At 31.5% G+C, this 23,577-nt stretch overlaps 1 protein-coding gene across 1 annotated transcript in view; it reads right to left on the bottom strand.

Annotated features, from left to right (window-relative positions):
- Positions 1-23,577, bottom strand: part of LOC147068428 (uncharacterized) — a 138,305-nt gene that overhangs the window by 113,596 nt on the left and 1,132 nt on the right. The window lies entirely within an intron of this gene.

Genomic DNA, 23,577 nt, shown 5'->3' on the forward strand with positions numbered 1-23,577 from the left:
AGTAAAATAGTTAAACATGGTACCTATAACTTAATTGCTTATTTAGTGAAATTTAATTGTAGCCTACTATTAAAAATTCGCTAGTAGTATATGCACTACTATACAATTAATATTCCAGTACCATAGTACCAAATAAATGCTAAATTATTGTCAAATAATGCTCTATTCATGACTTCATTGAAATAAATTAACGAATCTAGAAAAAAACATGTTTTAACATTCTTCTCTAATTAGAAAAAAAATGCAGCCGTATTATGAAAATAAATCTCGCTTATTTGATGTATGTTTGGTCCAGAGCGATGACCGAATGCCTTTATAGGGTAGGTACTCAAATTATTTGGTGCTCGTTTTATACTACATATTTTAAGGACTAAATATATATATTATAGCATTAATTGAATTGGTGTTTAAGTGGTAAAACATCACTATGGTGATTTTAAACACTTTTAGCATTAATAAAGTATCGAAAATATATACCTACGCTAGTTTGATTGATTTCAGTCGTTGCTAATTTATATAATATTTAATTTTTAAAAAATCAATGTGGAAACAAAAATGCAACGTTTGAGAACTATTGTATACGCTCGTCGGCGTTCGTTTGCCAAAACAGTAAAACGGCATATTGTGTCATATCATAACCGACGCATTTATATCCCGCTGCAAGATTTCACTTTTTGTTTTTGTGAATCTTAAATAATATTTTCGGGGTAACGCATGTATGATGTTGATGTGCCTCGATTGAGAGAAAGTCGACTGAACGCACGAATCGTGTCGGTGCATTCGTCATATTACTTAGAAGACATGATTGATTTTAATTGGGAATTCCTTGCAGGTATATTTATTATTTCAAATCGAAATCATTCTTATGTTTAACTGAAACACAATTTTAATAATGAAAAATATTATCTTTCGAGACTTTATTCTTTATTTATAGATTTATACAAATGATTCCCAACTAGGTGCATGAGCTCTTGCTTGGGTTCAGCGAGAATTCACTAAACCTTTCAAAAAATGTGGAACCTCAGAGTAATAATATAAAGAGAGTGTATATTGTTCAGCTATATGAAACCGTATTTCTTGCATATAACGCAGATTAGAACCTCAATTGTAATATTATTAACTTAACTATGAAACATTATACCAGCATGTAGCTTCTAAGTACGGCTACCAAATTCAAAAATAACGTAGTTAACCATATTTTCTAATGAATTAACTAAAAATATTTACCGCTAACTTTATATTTAACACAAAAACAATAAATTTCATCAATATGTGCTCGCAGTTTTCGAATGAATGGAGTCATTCAAACCAATGTTTACCGGCAGCGTTTAGAAAAAATATTTAATTCAGCCATATAAATTCTACTTTATTCTAACGGATGTTGCGGAGAATATAAGCGTGCCGAATGCATTCTCACTCGCACCTATGGAACCGTTTTTTTGTAAAATTTAGTAAAAAAAAAATCAATGCTATGGCGTGAGTTAATAATAAAGTAATTAAATATTTTAGTAATTAAACTTGGTTATTATTGAAAAAAGAAAACACTTACAGTGTATGTTATTTTTTTGTTGATAAAATAATATGTATTAAATTTGTAATCAGTAAGCCAGATGTAAAGTGAAAATATTTCGCATTTTTTTTTATTCTCGTTGAGCCTAAAATGCCGAGTCCACATTGGCAACATGTCGCGCGACAAACTCGTTAAATTTTACGATAATTATCATACTTATCGTAAAATTTAACGAGGTTGTCACGCGACATGTTGCCAGTGTGGACCCGGCATAATATCTGTTAAACACGGTAAATCGAGTTAATAAGGAATGGAAGTAAATCACGAAAACACAACATTGCATTTAATTAAATCAGTCACAGAAATGATATAACACGAATCAGCGCAAAAACAAACAAAAAAATAAAAAATGCCACACACTAGTAAAAAATCGAATAAAATTTTAAGTATTCGGGCACATTTGTATTAAAATTAATCCTTTCCTTGCGGATGGTACACCTGTTGTACACTAATTAATTGGCCATTCGATATAATTAGCATGTATTTAAATGCGGTAATTAAATAGTAATTAAATGCTCCGCAGTCAACGAGTTAAAATAAACCCTTATCTTTCGTAGCCATGCCAGAGCGAATTCTCTACCTATCAGAGGCACCTAGCGTAAAATACGAAGCCTGCAAGACATTTTTTGATATTTTACAATTTAAACTGTATTAATTAATAAATATGTATCTGAAAACATTAAAAAGAAAAATGTTTTTTATTTCATGTCAAAGATAAACTTACAATTAAAAAGAAATGTTATAAAATGTAAATGTATAAGAGAATTCCATATTATTTTCATATGTTATTTTATGGTCATATTTATTATTAAAATGTAGGAACTTTATTAAGTTTTCTATAATGTCATAAAGAGATTTTTGACCAATTCATAGTTTTATTATTCAAAACCGATTTTTATAAAAAAATTAAATGTATATAACTTGAAATCCTTTTCATTTATATCAAATATTAGCTATGGTCCTAATATTGAAGCTCAATTTCATAAATAAAAAATAATGTTTAGGAGCACTGCCCTAGACTAATACATTTTTATCAGAGTCTGAATAGTGGTGGAAAAAGGTTTCTCAAAGTTCAGCTATTAATCAGTCCATGATTCAATTAATAATATCGATCCGGGTAGAGTCGATTTTATATTTATATCTGTGAAGCCATTTATTATAATATAAATTATAAATCTCTTTATAGAGAACATTAATCGAGTGAAAACTAATCAACTTGAAGTTGTAACTAATTCATCCATCTTGATTGCAATCATTGTGCTTGGTTATTGTAATAATATTGCGTTATTTTTTTCAAAAGATTATCAATCAATCAATTAATTAAATTAATATTAAGAACTGTCAATGAATTAATCAATATGTCAATTTCATTTAAAAATGGTCATCAACTATCATAGTCGATTAAAAAAAACTAAAAGCATTTATTTATTATCAATCCATGTTATAGTCTCGAGAATGCCAAAATAGCCATCAATTAGAAAACAGTAGGCACTTTTTAACATTATAAGCTCAGTCTCATTATTCAATCATTCTCAACAAATCATAGACAATTAATAAATTTGGCAGGACACATTGCATGGTCTAATAATAGTAATAACTTATGAAAAACTAAATAATTAACAACATTTTTTATCGATTTATCAATAATTAAAATCAATTTTGAGTTTATGATACTGACGACTTTGTAAACCTGTGATTTAATATTATCAGGGCTTGAAATGGACCGGAGCGTACCGGAGCGCTGTTCCTGTTCGTGAAATCGGTGAGACTATCGCTCCGTCTCGTGGACAAAATAATTTGACCGTCTGAACTAGATAATACATATAAATAAAAAATCAAACACACTTATTTTTATGAAATACATATAAAATTTGATAAATATGTAAATCTTCAGAAAAATGTCGAGCGCTTCGACTCGTAAACTTTTCCATTTCGAGCGCTGAATATTAAATTACCTAATCTACAAGGTGGTCTTATTTATTGAAGGCTTATTATTCAGCGAATAGCTTAAAACTGCTGTCAACAAACAAACATAGGTAATAACTAGTAGAACACAACTATTTTTACTCCTAGACCGGAAATTCTTCACAAAGTAAGAGTTTAAAACAATAAACGTAGAAAAAAATGGTCATTAGCCATTCACTCAATCTACTGGTCTTTCTTTTTCCTGGATCAAACACACGGTCGCTATATTATCAACAAAAATCTTCGTTATTTTCAATACTTTCGTTACTTTTTAAGACAAACTACTACTAAAACAAACGTTTTTTAACCTCTATGAGTCGGCAAAATACTTTAAACCTGTAAATGCTGGATAAAATAATGCATTAAATTCGTCTAACGTGTGTGGCAGTAAAGTACTATGGTCCAAGAAGAGTGGAAGGAGCTAAAGGAAGCCTTCATCCACCAATAGATCCACCCCAGATGATGATGATGAAAGTTTGAATCACTTCAAGTGACTAAGACAATTCGAGGTCTTAATGTCAAACAACACTATCTACAAAAGTTACTACTTTACAGGAGAGCCAAAAAACGTTTTTTTAGTTTCTTGTAACTCAACAAAGGAGATGTTTATTTAAAACCTAATGTTCATATTTTATAATTTATTAAGTATTGTACATTTATCTTGCTTAATTATGGTGATGTTAAAATTCATGGGTATGATTTTAAAAAAATATGAAAATAAATGTACCTTCGTGTAGTTATCGTTATACTTTACTGACGATTTAAGAAGAAACTACATAAAATAACGTTATTTAAAAAAAAAACAACAACACTTTTTGTGGATAACGTTGTTTGACTTTAAGCACGCGAATTTGTACAACATTTTTTATTTATATATTGTACTTGCGATGTACCTATATTGAAATAAAAAATGTCTTAACAGAATCGTTGCATAAATAAATTCAAAATCTGTCTTTATTCTTACCCGACAGCTCGATAATCGTTACAGGTATGATAAAAAATATTCTTGTTAAATATGGGTAGGTTTTTTTTAAATAGTACTTCTAAATACTTGTTATGTAATATTTTTAGATATTTTCAGCCGATGAGATATAGCTTGAAAACTAAAAGTAATCCACGATTTTCCAAGATACTGGTCGGTACACCATATTGATTTTTTATTTATTTATTTAAGAATACAACACATGTGGACATAACAAATCTGAAACATGCAAGACGTACACAATATTAGATTTACATTATAAGTCAAATATTACCCTCACAAGATAGAAGAAGATAACACAGAAAAAAATATAATAACAATAATAATAATAATAACAAAAATAAAATCAAAACAAAAAACATACAATTTTATACTTACAGAAAAATAAAGTTTCAAAAACAAAATGCAAAGTATATCATTTAAAATGTCTATGTCTTTAGGGAGCGCATTTACTATTCTTGCACACCTCGCTAATGGTGCCTGATAGGCTTGACACGAGGAAACTGTTCCGATCTAGAATAAAGTATGGCTGCGACTACATAGGTAATTGACAGGCGCTTGTAAATTCAAATTCATTGGGACACCAGGATTGGAATCCATCCCTGGTGATAACAGGCAAAAATGATTTTATATAATATTGTTACAGGGCACTAACACTATACGGTCTATAATACGTAGGCACAGTTTTCACTTTAGGTGATTTATTTCCACATTTTAGGCACAATCAATAAAAATATTTTATATTTCCCTCACATGTACAATTTCTCGCATTCTTCCTATGTAGATACATTAATTTCAAATTAATATTCTATAGACGTCGTCGCGGGTTAACGTTCCTACTTTTTGGATCACGTCGCTTTAAACACTATTTGCTTAATCATGAACGGCACTCACATTTCATACAGCACTCTCACGATTACATAATAACATTATTTTAAATATCACATCAGTAAGCATATGGCGTGTAAATGATTGTTATAATTTTAATCATTCATAGAAATAGTTGGCGTTGCAAATTACATGAACTCGATGGGTGAATAATTGTAGAGGTCAGTTAAATTAATATAATGGAAAGTTGACTATTTTCTCAACATGAAAAATCTACAAGTCCGAAAAATTTGAGGGTAAGTCAGACGAAAAATATAAACAAGATTTTTTTTTATAATGCACACGTAGAAAGGAAGGACCAAACCTAGGGTCCCACAAATCGTGATGAATGAAAACCCTAATGATCATCGTCCTCCCGATAGACTTTCAAAAATATTGAAAGACAGCTGAGACTCAACTTTGCAAACATCGTAATAAAAAGGCCTGGCCTAATTACTGTCAAGTGTGTTCGAAAATATACGTTAGTATTTGGACTTTCACGTCTCTATATATTATAAACTAATACAACAATACTGTATTCTCGAATATATTGCAGGGTGCATTATATAAGCAATTAATAATTATGATATGAAATATCGAAAGTTTTTCCAGAAGCCGCTAAAATTAAAATTGCTCACTTCTAAATCTCTGTAAGGGATCAATTACTTTCTGAATTGCCACCAGTTTTCATAAATGTACCTACATATTATTATGTAGTGCCTGTAGACTGTTGCGACATTTTGATCAAACGACTAGCCTTTATCCGGAATTATATTTTGCTATATCATGCGATTTGACACCGTTGAATTTCTTTTTGTGTGGTTACGCGAACGGATTTGTCTATCCAAATTTCCGCAAACTCTTGACGCACTTAACGACAACATCCGTAACGTTATGGCCAGGATATACCCCGAAATGTGTGAAAAAGTCATCGAAAATTGGATCATCAATGATATTGTGTTCCATGACGTGTCATTGCGAAGACCAAATTATCGACTTAAATAATTAATATATTCGCAAAAGTTAACGATATGTTTGTTTTTTTAATTGTAAAAGAACATGGATGACTCTTTAGTAATAGTCCAGTAGTAACAGATCAATTAAGAAATGCAAAGCCAGTTCACCACAAGCCAAGATTTTGAAGCCGAGCCGTAAAATGCTTATAAAATAAAACTTCCCATCATTTATGTGTCCCTTGGCTACTCGTATACCAACAGCGCATATATTTTTGTTTAATCTTGATTCTCAATAAGTTAAAACCAATATAACGCATCGCACATTATGCTAAAACGAACACGTGCATCCGCATATGTTTGCAAAAAAAGAACCTGAAACCATGAGATACATGTTGGGCATAACGCGGAAGACTATAAAAAAAGCCAAATAGGTAAAGAGGCAGACAAAACTACACTAGGTATGTGAAATGTGATAAATTTCACCGAACTGTATAAATGAAAATGGGCAGGATAAGCCCCGTTCAAGTTATACAATGATATAATGATCCATCATAGATGTTTACCTAACTGCTATAAACCTGAGATTTGTTACAAATTTACTACAGTATTAAGAAATGAAGGATGTGAGTGGTAACTACAAGCTGAAATGAGTTGGGGAGACCTCCATCCAGCAGTGGACAGCTGACGATATCATGATGAGCCACAAAAGTTTAATACGTCTTGTCAGATATGGAATTGAAATAGTTAAATATATTAGAACATATCTCATTTTCAAATTGCATAATATGTACCTGCTTAAATAGTTTTTAAAACTTGCATCATGAATTTAATTATTAATGATGAGAAATTTATATGATGTTCGTACGTATATGGATAAAGTTATCATACAAAGAAAAATGATACAATATTTTTTTTGAATATGGAACAAAAAATATGTGAAAAAAATATTACACAATAGATATTATTACTGAGTTCGTTTTTACGACTGCAAAAAAAAAGTTATAAGTGGCTATTTTATATCACAATTACTAAAGTGCTATCATTTTCGTATGTCTTACGAAATATACCTTTCATCGCTTTCTTTTATTTTTCGTTTTTTAAAAGAAATGTCACGAGTGGGCTTCATAAATCAATGAACTCTATTTCATAAAAATGTGAGAGGATGTAGTTTAATTATTATGGTTAGTGTTACATAAAATGGCGCCCGTGTGTCAGTTTTCTGACATCCGGATCTACATTGCAAGCGCCCGTCAAAATATTCAGCGAATCACAGTGTTTTTTATTATTAATTCAGAATTTTCAATCAAGCGTGTCTCGTTCTGCACTCGTTGTTGTCAATAAATTGAAAATGAACTAGTAAAATTATACTCATGAGAACCAGACTTTCTTTCATTCATTATTAGCGTTAATGAAATTCATAAAAGTTTTAAATAATAATAATTATAACCGATGTACCTTATTATTGTGAAAAGACTTTTTTGAAACAATGGAAATGACGATCTTCTTCTTCGTCGTGTCGGGTCTTCAATAGCTACAATGTGTCGCTCCAACACCATTTTCCTTGGCTTGTAGAATCTCGTCGAAATTGTAGCTTACTGGGCAAGCCTTTCATGAAAAAATGTGCTCCATGCTTTGCATTTCACCGCAGTCGCAGGTTTGGTCACCGGAGAACCCCCACTTCACCATGTTGTCTCGAGTGCGCCCTACCATAGTTCTCAGTCTGTTTAGGGCTTTCCATGTACGGTACCCGAGACTGGCTCCGGGTAGGAGATGCTCTGCTGGCTTTACCCAATCTTCGAGACCCTCAGAGGCTATGACGATGAACATCGAAATAACAACAAAGATAATAAAATAACATTATTTTTCGATATTTTCAATCCAAGATTGTGATTATTTTAATTTCTGATACACATTGGGTTGTAGAGTATAATGCTTCATAACTTTTGACTGCGGCTCTAGAATGAAAATGATGTAATATAATGTTTACATAATATATTATCTGTCTATTTATTTATTACTAAATATATTAATACAAAATATCATTTCATCTAATTTTATGCGAGGTAATCAGACAACGAGGCGTATCAGTATAGTAAAGAGTGCAAAAAAGTGCAAAGTTATAAAACGTATAGGTACTCTAACGCCGATGATGATGATGATAATGACATAATTCATTCGAGAAATTGCAATATGTCGTAACCAAAAGATCAAAAATTTTACAGGAGGCACAAAAAATTGTGTATTATAATGTTATGTATGATAAAGATGTGGGTAAATCACAGAACAGATTAATAAATATTATTCCGATAGGCTATACCCCCAATACACTAAATTTTGACGAAGGGTTTTGAATGTGTGAGTGTCATACAAAAATGATCTACAGATGCAAAAGTGTGTGTTGCAATCTTAAAATACACCAATATTGAATGAGCGTTAGTCCATAAACCGAGAGCAGTAAGTTGTCAGAACGAAGGACAAGCGTATTCTTGACACGTGTTTAAGTTTATCCCATATTCTTCCACATTCGAGATCGGTTGCCTATTACTCTACACCTATTAGGTATTTCAGTTCCCTGACGTAAATAGTTTCTTTTAGTTAGTTTCAGACCAAGTATAAAATCTCACATGCAAAATGTTCTTTATCTCGCTTGGGAGGCATGCGACATATTACAATTATTTATATTTTTGTCTTGTGTAATTTGATTTTTTTTATTTATTTTTGTTATTTTACAAAAAACTCGTCGCTCGAATCGACAAATATATAAATTTCTCTAAATTGATTATAGAAGTTTGTCAAATAAATTATGTAAATTTAAATTGTGTTGAAATTTAAACTTGGCTATATTTTTAAATCATGTTGTCATAAGTGTGACCTGTATTGGTACTTAAAATCAATATAACAAATTCATGATAACCATCTTAACCTACACGTTTACACTTACCTCCATATATTTTATTCTGCAGTATTTATTTACATGAGTTGACAATATTTTTTCCTGCGCGTATGTTATTAATCATGGAAAAGATCCTGGGTTAATATTAAATGTCTATAAATTAGTAATAAATACTCATATAACCGTATATACATAAATTCTTATGGAAAATCTTGTTATTATTTAATGCCTTCCATATTGATAAATATTTTACACCACACATAGCTCTCACATCAAGACATAAACCGGTGTCTTTAATAAATTCAACATGTGATAGCTTATTATAAAATACACATAAATGTAGGATACCTTTGACTCAAGCATCCGGCCAATAGTGTTATTAAACTGGCCGGTGAAAGTTCTCAGCAAGTGCCAATCACTGGCTCTAAGCGAAACATAAATGTTTTACGGCGATGCCTGTGTTCGCCTTTAAATGCCATTTTTATAACGGAGAAGATTTCGATCGATGATCATTATTATATCGTGTTCGAAATTTAAAACAATTCAAAACACTGTTTTGCCACATTCAGGGTTGTCATGAAAAAAAACCTAGAGATTAAAAATACCTCTATGATAGTAGTAAACATATATTTTTTTATTATATAAATATGTTAACAACTGACCGGTTAATAAAACATTGCATTTCAACATAATATACTGAAATATTAATGAGTTGGACTGTTTAAAATATTAGTATTAAAATACTTTTTAGAATGTTTTTAGTATGGTTGATTTGGTAGCCATAGCGACATTTTTATCTTATAAGTTGGCTGATTGAAATTGTAGCGCAGTAGCTCGTTTATAACACTTATCTTTTCGATACAAATGATATAATTTACGAGTTCTCTAAACATGTTTGCAATATCAACACATTTAATAATTTATTGAATTGATTATTTTTTTTTTTTTTTTTTCGACCATGTCCGATCCTGATAGGATCATATGGGCCTCCACAGAGTGGAGGTTTGTATTGACAGATTTTGTTTTTTTACGAGAAATGGATGTCAGCCACTTGCTCAACCTATTAGGTCCATACCCTGACACACACAAATTGAAAAACAATTTTTGTACTTGCCAGACCCAGGATTCGAACCTGGGACCCACGGCTTTGTAGTCCAACGCTTATGCCGCGCGAAACCTTTTTTCAGCTTCACTTTCATATAATATACAGCAGGGAATATACCTGTTAGAGAAGTTTTTTTCAACGTTTTTGTTAAAATTACTGGCTCTGTGAAATGAATCGTGCAGCAGTAGAATAGTATTAACAAAACGCCAGCCGCTAAAGCTGTAATATTTGTTTACAGTCTAATTATGATATAAGTACTTTATATTATTTTCCGAGCCCGTCCCAGTAAGTGCGAGGCCCGATTTGAGTATATATACAAGGTCCTTAGGTACGGTGCCCAGATATTATATTTTCTTCCAAAAACGTTAATTAACAGTGCAAATAATTTACATTAAAAAAACTTTTTTATAATCTTAATTATTTTTAGAGTAAGTATGACAATTTACTGGACATTTTGATAATAATATCAAAATGGTTTAGCTACATAATCAAAATATTTTTTTATATTTTTCAACGGAAAAAAACACCCGCCAAACAATAGTGTTTAGTACTGCAACTCCCATGATGCCAATGAGCTATTTTTTAATGTTTTTTTCCTGAATACCATTGCTAGAAATACGTCAAAGATGTTCTTGAATAATGGTATAAAATTTTTCCTAACACTTGTATGATTCTACTGCACAAAATCTTCGCATTATAGATATTTATTTCAAACAATTTATTAAATTTAGAAATCAACTTTTCACGTATTGATTCATGATTTCCTTTTTTCTTGTGACGACCGAAGTCATCTAAGATTCTAATATGCAAATCGCCCCAATTACTCTAATACCGGGTCTGATTATTTAATATTATAAACTAAAAACCCAGCCCTCCGCATGAGTCGATTTAGTGAGTAATGTTTAACCAAGTGCATAGCCAACACGTCAGTTTTGCCATAATATAATTTATAAAAACATCGCTTGTAAAATTATAACATTTGAATAAATATTCGATATCTGGCAACACTACGACACGCACACTGTCACACATATTTTCGAATAACCCAGGAAAGGGTCGCGGAGGAAGCGTGAAGGGGCGAGGCAAGTGCATGAAAAAATTCGTCATGTTTTGAAGGACAAACACATGCAATAGCTCCATCTATATTTTTCTATAATCTAAGCTAAAAACATAAAAATAATGCTTTACAGGAAAATATAAGTCGTAATGTATTTCCCTATATTTGAAATTTTACTTATTTCAAGTGCCAACATCTACCCTTAGTTTCAACAGTGTGTAAGTAACTTTTTAAGCTACGTCATATAATATTATTGTAAGTATTGTGTATTACAACATATATTTTCAACATAGTAATAATTTAACTTTAATAACTCTTTTGTTTTATATTTTATTTTTAATTTAGCGTGTCATACGGAAAAGCAGGTAGTGACAAATCGTGTATAGGTTGTTTGCATTCAACATTCGTCAACGTTTCAAAATCTGTCCATTTTCGGTGAAACTAAGAGTACGCAAATATAATGATCTTTACCATACTCATATTTCAATATCTCAGTCGTCCATCTAGCAAACTGGTACGTCACGTAAAACCGACATTCTAGTTTGTTTAGGCACTCACTCTCATTTGCTGTAAAGGTCATCCATTCACGACTCCGCAGCTCGTGGGAATGTCTATTTACAATATCGCAAGAGCTAAGCCTACCTTATAATACAACTGGAAACACTTCGCACTTTCCATTGACAACAATATTACAGTACTTATAACATCAATTATACCGTGAACCCTTTGACATCAAGTGAAATCGACAGGTAGGTATCCAATCGTAGTTTAAGACGCACAATCTGCCACATGTTTCAAACTTGTACCTATAATAATATTGAATATAATAAATAGACCTTGTAATAATTCTATTCACACAATTACTTATAAATTATATATAATATACATATTAAATTTACATTAATTGTATTAGTAATACAGCGCCAACTAATCGAATAAATATATAAGTAGGTATTTAAAAAAAATATTAATGCATATACTGTATATATCTAGATATTTAGTATGTTTATGTACTTATGATGTTTTAATGCGATCTGAGACTTTGTTAAAAGTGATGAATTCAATACACAATAACATCGCAGGAATTATTCGAAACTGTAGGTTAATATTTTTTCGCTAATAATTATCTAGTCATTGTTCAAAAGGCTACCAGAAACTTAATACTTTGGACGCTGAAGACGCACATGCGCATAATGACCAGGCGGCCGATCGATGTAATTAACGTGCATTTTAAAGGTGCTTATTAAAAAATCATTATATAGTCAGCAGCGAATGAGTTAAATAAAACTAAAGATAATATAATATCCAAAAACATAATTAACCAATAGTTTTTTTGGAGCATAAATATGTATGTATCTCTAGGACGTCCCTATGCAAAGTGCAGCCATTAGTCCCTGTCCACATGACGCGTTTTGACTCGCGCGCATTCCAGGTACATGTGACCTCATTGAGCCGTCCACACGCACTCATGCCATCACGACTATCGCGTACGGTTGAGGTACAGGTGGTCACTCTACAAGTGGACAAGGCCTTAAACAGAGTTAGAATGCTGCCACCTACAGATTATCTGCAAATTGATCATATGCCTACTTACCTATATTATTATCTATTTTTAGCTATCTTAAACAGACAAATATACAATAATTATTACACTTTAAATTGAAATACACACCATCTACTGAGAATTAAAGCATCTCCACGGAATCTACTCTCAATGTGGTTTTCGATAAGTGGATGTATGTGGCGCTAACATTTTTGGAGGCACCTTTGTAAAAAAAATTGCCTGTGCGATAAACACCATTACAATATGTATTACAATAGATATTATATACAGCAATAATTATGCTGATTCGTTCTACGGAAGCGACTACATCGTCTGCTTCTTGGAAAATCGCCGCTGCTCTTAAAGGTTGTAATACCTATTTGTGACCATTTCTTCATTCGCCACTCATTATAATGTTCCGCCCAGGGAACACAAAATTAATGTAAACTGACATACCCTACTGAGTGTGGTATAACAGGCAAAATATCTTGAGTGTGGAAAAATCTGGGATAAAATAAAACACGTGTTAAAGAATATGCTATTTTCAATAGTTAATACTATTTACTTCAGAACTTTGCTCTATGACGATGGCTTTTACATTTATATTTATTAATCTGTTCTGTGATGCAGCCCTATGCAATGCATGACCTGCGTAGTGCATACCCCACGTATTATATTATATATACACATATAAGGATATTTTTACCAATGCTGCAATGATAGAACAAAATATTTCTGTAACATTTCTTACATTTCTTTCACCGATAATTCAACTCAAACACACCAAAATGGACAGATTATCACTGTCGTACTCCAAGGTAAAAAAAAAACACCAGCTAAGATGTATTTTATATCTACTACATACTATTTATTAAGGTTAAACGATCACCTTATTTACTTCACTATCCTGACCTTATAACGCTGCCTAAATCTGGGGTTTTTTTTAATAAACTTCGCACAAGTCTATCGACTGCAATATTACTAAAGTTCCGGGTTATCAAAGGTTACAATATATACAATATTGTATGCAAATCTAGACACTACGTATATCTACCTCAGTGAAAATAATTTGTTTAGAAACATACCACTATCATTAAAATGTTATTTAAGTATTTCATATAATGCAAGGATATTATAATAGCGCTTGTACACGTGAATGGATTTACTTGCACCAATACTGTGTATTTTAAACTACCGCGATAATAACTGTTTACACGTAAAAGTGCTGACTGTCTCACCAATCTTATTTTTCAAGAGTAAGCGAGACGCGATGTTTTCATTTTATAGTACTATTTGATACGTGATAATCGGTTAACCTCAAAATCAGTCTCTTCGCGGTAGTTCGTATTTTTACCGGCAGATTCGCTACTATTGTTCTACTGAGCAGGCGCAAATATCGCATGGTCTAATTGTCCCGTGAAAATTCTAAAGCTTCTGAACTTTTTTGATTCATGTACGTATGCAATCTTGGAATTTGCACGATAATACGTGTTTACACATATTAGTACGTACTGTCAGCAGCAAATCCATGCACGTGTAAACTGGGTATAATATTATATGCTGTCACTATGGATTTATATCATATAGAATCTAAGTAAATACTAACCTACGTGCCATACTAATCAAAGAAAATAAACGACATGAAAAACATTGTATGATGCTTTTGACACTCAAAATGGACAGATTAGGTTAGGTCTCCCTATAATCTATTTATAGTCTTTCCCTACCAATGACAATAGGTATTTAATAGTAAGTAAATTTCATTTCTTTAGTCAGTTTAGTGACAGTATTAATTGTTTTTCAAAATTAGTGACAGGCGAATTCAACGAAGCGGTAAGGCAGCAACCCATATCTAATGGTCTGTTCAGAATTTTCAGATGAACAGCACTGGTGGGCAGTGTCGTATCCAAATCAAATGAATATAAATTACCAAGTACGTACATACTACATACCTACATCAAATTCAATATGCAGGTCTTTAAATTACTTTAGAGATAATTTTTTTTAATATTAATTTTATGTAGGTACCTACCTACTAACCCACTTTGTACCTACATATCCTTATAAAAGTTTAAAGTAACATTAGATACCTAATGTAAAACGTTTCAAAATATCGACATTCTACCTTACGAATATTATAGGTCATCTTGATTTAAGTATTATTTACTAGTAAAAAAATAAATAATCTAGATACAATTAGGTGCCTAAATACCAGTGGCGAAAGGTAGAGGCAGGCTGTGGAGATCCGACATATAGTGCATACTAAACTTTATCAGTCATACTTATTCGTTTTCATTGAATTAAGACTAGGCGCACATTTCAGATGGTATTAGTTAGTTATTAAATTTCAAGTAACCACCCCACCCGGACGTGTTTGCAAATAATTGAAAACTAAAAATAAAATAAGATAGCTTTAGAGACGTTACTGTTGTTATTGTGTTATTGCATTATTAACACACTATACTACTGTAGCTTTCTCTATGATTAAGGTATTATTATTCTTTGTTACGAGACACTTCTATATCGGTAGCCATCTTGGAATTACCTGTCTTAGGAATGTATTACACGTTCAATCTGGATCATGATCATAGATTAAACTGACTCAATTGAGATTCAGATTGAACGTTTAATGCCTGCCATTTAATCTGCTGTCCAAAACAAATAACGTGATTTTTACAACAATTCTCTCATGGTTTTTTAACTATGAGGTTCTTCATTTCTCACCATTACGCTTCCTAATGAACCTCATTTGAATCATATGATAATATTTAGATATAATAATATATAAGTATTGTATTATTTAGTAGATATGCTTTTCCATTGCTAGATCGTTCTGATAAAATCTCCGTTTAACTTTGGCTATATTTCTATACGTTGGTACTATTTATTTGAATTTAGATCTTTTTTAAGTGAGCACGTCTCTGACATCTGACAGCTACTTTGGCGGGAAATACGCATTAATTATGCGCAAATGAATTGAGTAAATAAGCAACGTGGTGTGTCGGCCAAACTGTTGGCTCGATGGTTCGCTTTGTACGCAATGACCACTGGTTCGAGACGGATCTGACGCAATAGCGATGCCTCTACCCACAACACTGAAGAGAAGATTTTTTACATGTACTTCCAAAAACACACATAAACATTAGATTCAAGCACCTGTTAGACGAAATCGAAAATCAAATTGATTGTTCTTATAAAAAAACTTTGTGGAATGCAAACTGAACAATTTGAAAAGAAAAATTTAATTATACGTGTTCATACATCATAATATATAATATACTTAATTTATATTCAAATAACTAGGTGAGAATTAATACACATTAGTGTAATAATAGTGAATATTATTTTAAAAAGGTTTATAATATTATAGATAAAGATCAATAATTGACAGCGTAGTACGGCGTCTTTACAATGCACTGAAATTAAGCCTAATTATTCATTGATGAAGACTCTTTCTATGGTGAGTATTTGGCTATTAGGTATATAAAAAATACAACTGGCAAAGAATCCATACCAAACTAATATTTAACGTTTGTTTACCTTGACTTTTCAGAAAGAAATCATTTAATTATGAGAATTTATTAGCTACTAAAATGTCATTAGTAGTAGAAAAGTTTTGTTTACTGGTGTGTTTATTAATTAGTCAGTGGCGTCTACCAGAATCAAAAAAAGCTCATGATTATTGCACCCTATTGAAGTAATATTCAAAATTGTATATGTGAACAGGCAATTTTTCACAAGCTTGCCGGAAAAATAAAGCTGTATGTTTTAAAAGAAAAGTATGCTAATATATTAAAACCAATCTACTAACGGTAGTTTAATCGTTCTGATATTTGATCTAACTACTTATGCTATTTTTCTAAATGTATTTACTTCACGGGCTTTTCAGTTACCCATCTCCTTACTCCTTCCAACATTATCAAATATTTTTATTTTATTTTTAGATATATCCAAGCCATTTTGACAAACACATTTTCGCATCAAGTTTAGATTCCCTCCGTTAGACTTCAGGAACAATAATTACCCTGCTTATCATACAATTTCATATTAAAAGCTTTCTCTAAATCACTAGATAAGGTATGCATTGTACTTAGATATTTAGATAGATTATATAACTATAGGTACGTAGGTTTTTTGAAACATATTTGTGTATAAAGATACACTCCCAAGAAGATTTATCATACTAAAATGGAAAGTTAGTAAATAAAATTGACTAACTTATATTTTTTTAAATATTACAACATTGCATACAATAAAGTTTAATATTGTACATAATAAACGCCAATATGCTATATATTATCAGTTCAATTTGGTTAAATATCAATCTGTGAAAATTGTTTCCTATATAAACTAAGTATTTCATATTTAATTTGATCTATAAAAAATAAATAATAAAATAAATCATTGTAATTAATCTTGACGTTGAAAACATGCGAATGTATCACACCTAATTTAGTTAAATAAAAGGCCATATTAAATTTGATTTTTATCGTGTGCGATTAAATTCTATCAATAAATATGTTTAATGGATTATAATGAATTAAATCTTTCTGAAAATACGATCAATTCTCTTTGCGCGGTATGTTTTATTTTCAAACAACATTATCGAAAGCATTTTACGATTCAAACACGAATAAAGTTTTTACGATTAGTCTTTAATATTTCTACGTAGAGTATTTAATTGGCGTCTCATTAGAACACGAAGACCGTTTCGGAAATTGTGTCAGTCAAGATTTCTATAAGTATATAAATATTTTAGTGACGATTAAATAGTTTCTTTAACACTAAAAGTATCTACTCTTATGGTAATACAATAAAATAACTCACAAATTTACACATTTACCTAAAATTAGTCTAGTACTGTTTTTAGTTGTGGCCTGGCTGGGATTAAAAATATTTTAGAAATGGTAACACGACTTAACTCAAAATATTTTTTGTACAACACGAACATAAACCCCTCCAAACCAACCCGCCCCGCACCACACTCGGTCTTAATCTAGCGTATCACAAGGCCCTACGTTTGGATGTGAAGCATCAGCACTTTTTTACGCCTGGGAATGTCTCAGGAGCAATTCCCAAGACTGAAATCGCAACGCTCTCAAGTGAGCTTTGACGGAGTTTATTGAAAGACGTAATTTAATAAAAAGTGCCATGAGAGAGAAAGACACGGAGACTTAACAGAAATAAATGAATTTAATGATATGTAAAATACAAAAAACAAAGCTAAAATAATACGGACAAACAAAATTATGTGAAGATATCTTCACTTTGTGGCGACCTGGTCGGAGAGCCCAATGGGCCCAACAGCTGGTTGGACCGACTTAAGCATCTCTTCCCTCTCGGAGCACATTCTCGGACATTCCTAGAGGATGTGGTTTTCATTGTGTAGTTCTCCACCACATGGACATGTTGCCCGGGTAACAATTCCAACCTCGTAGAGCTTGGCAGCGAATCCACCATGGCCTGTCAAAAACTGACTGGTGTAGTGGTCAGGAGCCAATTTGGTTATATCCATTGTATATTCGGAAAGAACAAATATGTATGCCTGCCCTTGGTAGAAGCATCCCACTTTTGCTACCAGGTCTTCGACTATTTCTAAGACGTATTTTTGTACAGTAAAATCCTGCATATAGATAAACACAATTCAAATTCAGGTCCTGTAAATATGGCTGTTCTAGGACATTTTTAAGTTACCTACCTTAGGCACCTTTTGCCACTGACAGACGAAGTCTAAAATATAATATATGAGATTGAATCGGGAAAACATTTACTAGGGCGAATGATTAACTTATCTGTAATCCATTTTGCATTACAACGGCCACATTGTGATATTTCAATGTAGAAATCCGATTAGAGATTTCAATATAAAAAGAACTGTAAAATATATACCCAGATAAGTACTTACATTTATAATAATTTATCTTCTTATCACTTTCCATCGGATTTTTACAATCACTATCTAATAGTTCATTCAAGCTTCATCTTATAACAATAGAATCAATTTTACTAGATTGATATAGCAATTATTCAAATCGTTTTACTCGATTTAACGTTACTTCTTATAAAGAAATTTTCTTTGCGACAGTGTATGTTTCTCTGTTTTTTTTATGAATAAATGCATAATATGTGATTTCTCGTAAGACCAGAAATTTCACACAGTGTCGCCATAAACATCGAGCAATGTATTTGTGTTGGTCCTCATTTCATTATTAATTATGACAATAAGTTAAATGAGACGTCCAATAACAAAACCGATATGTACACAACTCAATATTGGTAAGAAATTACCTTTTTGTGCGGCAGGTATTTATAGATGGTCTAAATATTTTTTTTCTTCAAACTAAAACAATAATATGACTATTGTTATTAGCTAATCAACCCCTATTTGCAAAACATCAATGAAAAATAAAATTGGACGCAATAACTAACGTCTATTTTATATCACTTTTGTTAAATTGTTATTTTCAAACATGTTTTTCGTGTGATTTTGGGGTGTTTTATAAGTTATAGACCAGGCGTGGGTTAATCGAGGCCCAATATCTCTTGATAAAAATATGGATATTTTCTTTCGCCATTATACATACTTGTATTTTGAGTTTTCCTTTCTAAATATGATAATGGTGTGGCACTGTATATGTATGAAAATCCAGAATGTAGCTCTCGTTGACCTCATATTACATATTGTGTGAAATTTCACATATAATATCGACGTATTTTTGTAAAAAAAAAATATCATAGTATGTAAACTTATCAATTTTTATTATTAGACGCCTCAAACCAACTGTACCTATTTCACTGACTCTAAGACCCTTCCTTCTCAAGTCATAATTAACATTACTTTTACGATATTAATACTATCGGCTGAAGGTAGTTGATGGAATTTGAATTTAAATTCTAATGGTTTCAAGCTCTGTAGCTTAGGTTAAGTTTTAAGGTTTAAGTTACTTAAATGGAATAGTACAGAGCTTGAATCCATCAGAATTACTTTTACGATTGTTTACTTATACCTAGGCAGTGAATTTAATTTGTTATATATAAAATGGACGTCTATAAAACTTTTTAATCTTATTAAAATAAAAAATATATAATATGACTTAGTCTAAAGTGTGTTTTCACAAAATATTGGCGTTTGGGACTTATTTATTCAAACACATCGATTCTTTGTTTATGTATGCTCTTTGCATTATGTATTCACATACGTACTTGTAGATACATGTTAATACTATAGTTGTTTTTTTATAACCCCCCATAATATGATTTAAATTGCGCAATAAATATATCTTTAACCGCTTCAATTCCCAACAGCTATTTTGTATAAAGATCATCAATAATAATTATTTATATTTAAAATCTTTACACGATACACTCATCGAGTATGCCTTAATTCGATTTTCGATATTTATAATCATATGCCTTCATCATTAATCAAAATGTCTATGGATACAAATATTCTTCCCGCGGGTTTTTAATTGTCTATGTATTACTCGCATAAAATGTAATTATGCAATTAATGTGCCTTAAGTGCCGCGAAAACTTTTGCTATCAGTCAGTGACAAAAGCTAAATGACTTCGTCACTGGACACAGACAAACACAGTAGAACCAATTCAGGAATATACAATCGAATCTCACGAAAAGACTCAAACTAAAATAATATATTGTGAACACTGGTCTTTGGGCGTATCTTTTTCGTAAAAGATCACAGAACCAAACGACCAATAGTTAGGTAGTTAATTTTTTTATCATTCAGTTAGTTAAAAGTTAAAAATGCTTTTCCCAATTTAACCTATTTCTACAAATTAAATATCTATATATTTGCTTACATATGGTAAAATCTATGATACACAAAAAAGAACACATTTATTTACACACATTGGCATTAAAATCTTAATTTCATAAAAATGCGACTTAAGAACATTTACCTTGCAACCACATACCTAAGTAAATTAAAAGTAAACTTGTAAGTATATTTCTTTATATTTTAAAAAAAAATATGTTTTTATATTTGGGGAAGGAGAGGGGCAGCAATTTTGGGATAGCACCCGGTCGGCAACAACCCTTATCTCGACGCTGATTGTACATTATTACATCCACACCGAAAAGTTAACCCACTTTATTTCATTTTGTATTCTCGAGACATCACTGGCATCAAGCCTTCTGCAATGCTTTAGAGCGGTCATCATCGGTATCCATGAGGAAATAACGACTAAGGGAGGATGAGGCAAACGTAATTCTACAATTTTTATTGTGTAACAGAATAACGTATGTAGAATATATGTAGGTATACCTGTTGTTAAAATCTAAGAGTGTAGTTTGGTCGCTAAACAGCGTCTTTATTTTGAGAGGCCGCGCCCAAGCTGCCCATGGTAAAGATATTATTCAAACGCATATATGACACAACTTAGATACCAAAACCCCCGAACATAATTTATATAATAATATGGAACCAGGTTGAAGTAAGTACCGCATACTTAATTTACAGTTCTGAGTCCACAACATAGCGAACGGTAGCTGAATCAGAAGAATAGGTTTTGAAATATTGAAAAAACACATAAATGCAAACACTGTTGATCGCACAACGCATTTTAACAATGGATCGCATGTTGGCGAAGGCAGAATGATGGAAACAATTGCCGCGATGAAAAATAACAGAGGTTTTCAATACTGATTTTGCAATAATTTGTTTTAAATCGCCAAAACAATCGAATATCGCGAATGCTCAAATTATATGTATGTATTCCAGCATGGCTGTGTATTTGATATCGCATAAAGACAAAAAAATATCTCAACTGATTATACAAAAAAGAGATACCTACTTAATATAATATTTAATAATATCAAATACGATAAACTATTTTTTTATTCAACGAATAAGACACAAGATTTCAGAATGTAACATTCTATATTTATTGAATATATATAATTTGAAAACATCTCATCCATATACACAGTAAAAAAAATCATTTTGTATAAAAACTACGACACCCGACGGGACTTGAACCTGTATCTGCTGGATTCGTGCCAGTATGCTTTTCCAATTAGGCTACGTGCATCTTAGTTAATTACGACGATTTTCACTAGTAGTTGTTACGTGAAATGCTTATCAAATATGTTGAAAATTCTTTCGTCTACAAAAATGGATCCTATATGAAAATGAAGCAAAAAACGACCACTGGTCCACTAATTAAGTTAGCTACAAATGACTTCGCATTGTAGGTTCATTTGCAGAAAACTTTTCACTACTGCTATGACAATTATTTGCCGACCTGCAGGGCATATAAAAAGACAATCCGTCATGATGAGTAGATAAGCAAATACTACACTTCTGGATTATTATTATTATTAAGTTGAAAGTCCTGAAGTCAGTAATAAAATCGAAGTGGCAACTGAGCGATCTTAATATCTATGGAGTTTACCACCTTAACCGTGCTTCATGCGATTGTATAATATTTTCAAATATCATAACAGAAATTAACATATTATAAGACTCATTCCATGTATAGTCCAAATTCTTTGATTTTTAATATGAAGTCTGAAATGAAAGCTTTTAATTGGTGTGAAAAGTATTTAAGACATGATTTCCCAGAAGTATTTTTTTAATATAACACATAACGTATAAATACAACAATAAAATATAGTTTATATCAAAAAATCTTAGATTTATTAGTTTTTCATCACACCGTTTTCGACATTGTATTGCCTGTTTTGGTTGCGACCAGACACATTACAGTAATTAGTGGATATATATAAATGTAAACTGAATTGCCAAGGATTACGCAAAATAATTTGATGCATCTGATAAATAATTAAAACTTAATAAGCCTATCCATCGAGTATTTTTTCTAACACGCATGTGATGCAAAATGCCAAGCTGCATTATAATCATATTTTTAATAACCAGCGTTTTGAAAAGCTTGTTGTAAATTAAAATATCCATTGGAAAATGATAATATTTTTCTAACTAAGATTATTCTTACTCACAGGCCTCGTTTTAAAAAGCAGGCCCGCCTCAGCGACTCAGGCATGGGAAATACGAAAAAGCCCTCCCCATAAAAATCAATTTCAACCAATTTAAATTTATTTCTCCTAAATACTATGATTATGTCCACACATCCTTTGGCTTAAAATATTATACAAGGTATCATCGCATCTATTCTATACACACCGCTGCTATTGGCGGCTATCGAGGATTGTTTATCATATTTATGTATTGAGACGGTTAATTGTTACAATAAGTTAACCATCTAAACTGTCAAAACTGTGCTATGTTTTAACAGCGCCTCTCTTGGTTGTGTTAATTTTTAGTGCGAGATAGACAGTTCTGACACCTAAGACGACTTTTTGTAATAATTGTAATACCTCAATACATAAATATGATAAACTATCCTCGATAGCCGCCGATGGCAGCCTTGTATATATAATATAAGCGCATGTGTGGTTGCAACATAACATAACTAGGTACCTACATGAGTTGAAATGGAACTGGGTAAAATTATTTGTCGAAATACCTACTTGAAATCAATTATTTTTAATGTGGAAGAAACATAATATTTACTACGAATCGAGTACTAAACCTAAATCAGATGTTATACTTTTGTGTGCGTTTCTTTCTATTGTGGTTTTTTTAAGTTTATGAGATTT

Source organism: Rhyacophila brunnea, unplaced genomic scaffold (assembly GCF_057557595.1).
Source record: "Rhyacophila brunnea isolate RB1 unplaced genomic scaffold, BYU_Rbru_1.0 scaffold_3, whole genome shotgun sequence".
Taxonomy (NCBI): domain Eukaryota; kingdom Metazoa; phylum Arthropoda; class Insecta; order Trichoptera; family Rhyacophilidae; genus Rhyacophila; species Rhyacophila brunnea.